Here is a 2,510-nt window from a genome sequence, read left to right as displayed (position 1 = left end):
GTTTTCCAGTATTACCACCGGATACATAAATGCCACAGACACATAATTGGGTGAACCTTTTCAGATTGTGACTCAGCTTTGCTAAAGTCCCCAATTAGAGGTGTCTAGGGTTCTTAATCACACTCTTCTTTTGCTTTTGACCTTGACTTTAACTGCTCAGTCTCAAGTTTTCACTTGACACCTTCACGCCACAAGCACATGGTTAGGGACAGCTTGGTTCAGCCGCTTAGGCCGGGATTTTATTCCTTTAGGCCCTCCTATCCACTGATGCTCAAAGCCTTGGGATCCTTTTTATTTACCCTTACCTTTTGGTTTTAAGAGCTATTGGCTTTTTGCTCTTGCCTTTTGGTTTTAAGAGTTTTTGGCTTTTTCTACTTACTTTTTCTTTTTCTTTCTATTTTTTTTTCACCATTTTTTTTTCTGCAAGCCTTGTATTCACTGCTTTTTCTTGCTTCAAGAATCAATTTTATGATTTTTCAGATTATCAAATAACATGTCTCCTTATCATCATTCTTTCAAGAGCCAACATATTTAACAGTCTTAAACATCAAATTCAAAAGACACAAACATAGATAAACATTTAACAATGAAAAATGAAAAACAGAAAATTTGAGAACAAGGAATGAGTCCACCTTAGTGATGGTGGCGTTTCCTTCTTGAGGAACCAATGATGTCCTTGAGCTCTTCTATGTCTCTTCCTTGTCTTTGTATCTCCTCCCTTATTGCTCTTTGATCTTCTCTAATTTCATGAAAGATGATGGAGTGCTCTTGATGTTCCACCCTTAGTTGCTCCCAATAATTGTGTGGAGGAAAATGTATCCCCTGAGGTATCTCAGGAATCTCTTGATTTGCAGTCAAATGTTCTACCATTGAGCTATAGACCCTTGAGATGAATCTCTCCATCTTCTATGACTTGGAGGTGGAAGCTTTTGTCTTCCCTTTCCTCTTTCTAGAGGTTTCTCTGGCCTTAGGTGCCATCAAAGGTTATGGAAAAACAAAAAAAAAAGCTATGGTTTTACCACACCAAACTTAGAATGTTGCTCGCCCTCGAGCAAAAGAAGAAAGAATAGAAGAAGAAGAAGAAAATATGGAGGAGAGGAGGGAGAGAGATGTGTTTCGGCCAAGAAGGGGAGGAGAGGGTTGTGTTGTGTGAAATTGAAGAAGAATGGAGGGATTTATATAGGGAAGGGAGGGGGGTTTAGTTTCGGCCATATAGGGTGGGTTTGGGTGGGAAATTGATTTTGAATTTTGAAGGTAGGTGGAATTTATGAGGTAGGTTTATGGGGAAGAGTGGATGGATGTGAGTGGTGAAGTAGTGATAGGGAAGAGAGATTGAGGTGATTGGTGAAGAGTTTTGGGGAATAGTGTTTATTGGGAAGAGAGGATGAACATTGAGAAGAGGGAAGAGAGTGAGTGGAGGTAGGTGGGGATCCTGTGGGGTCCACAGATGTTGAGTTGATCCAGTGGGGTCCATAGATCCTGAGGTGTCAAGGATTTGCATCCCTGCACCCATTAGGCATGTGAAATGCCTTTGCATGCAATTCTGGCGTTTAAACGCCGAAATGATGCTTGTTCTGGGCGTTCAGCGCCCAGATGCAGCATATTTCTGGCGTTGAACGCCAGTTCTATGCTTGTTTCTAGCTTTCAGTGCCAGCTTTCCTCACTGTGCATTTTTGGCGTCTGAACGCCAGAATGCTGCTTGTTTATGGCGTTCAACGCCAGATCCATGCTCTGTTCTGGCGTTGAACGCCAGCCAGATGCTCCTTACTGGCGTTTAAACGCCAATAAGATCCTCTTCCAGGGTGTGATTTTTCTTCTGCTGTTTTTTATTCTGTTTTTAATTTTTTGATTTATTTTGTGACTCCACATGATCATGAACCTAATAAAACATGAAATAACAATAAAAATAAATTAAAATTAGATAAATAAAAATTGGGTTACCTCCCAACAAGCGCTTCTTTAATGTCAATAGCTTGACAGTGGGCTCTCATGGAGCCTCACATATGTTCAGAGCATTGTTGAGACTCCCCAACACCAAACTTAGAGTTTGGATATGGGAGTTCAACACCAAACTTAGAGTTTGACTGTGAGGGCTCTGGTTGACTCTGCAGTGAGAGAAACTTACTGTGCCTCTTTTCCATGTTTACAGAAGGGTAACCTTGAGTTTTAAACACAAGGGAGTCCTCATTTAATTGAAGGACTAGTTCACCTCTGTCAACATCAATCACAGCTCTTGCTGTGGCTAGGAAAGGTCTTCCTAGGATGATGGATTCATCCTCTTCCTTTCCAGTATCCAGGACTATGAAATCAGCAGGGATGTAAAGGCATTCAACCTTTACTAACACGTCCTCTACTTGTCCATAAGCCTGATTTCTTGAATTGTCTGCCATCTCTAATGAGATTTTAGTAGCTTGCACCCCAAAGATTCCCAGTTTCTCTATTACAGAGAGGGGCATGAGGTTTATTCCTGAACCAAGGTCACACAGAGCCTTAAAGATCATGGTGCCTAT

The sequence above is a fragment of the Arachis ipaensis genome, chromosome B03 (genome assembly GCF_000816755.2).
Source record: "Arachis ipaensis cultivar K30076 chromosome B03, Araip1.1, whole genome shotgun sequence".
In the NCBI taxonomy this organism is placed as follows: domain Eukaryota; kingdom Viridiplantae; phylum Streptophyta; class Magnoliopsida; order Fabales; family Fabaceae; genus Arachis; species Arachis ipaensis.
Note: the sequence above shows the minus strand (reverse complement) of the source record.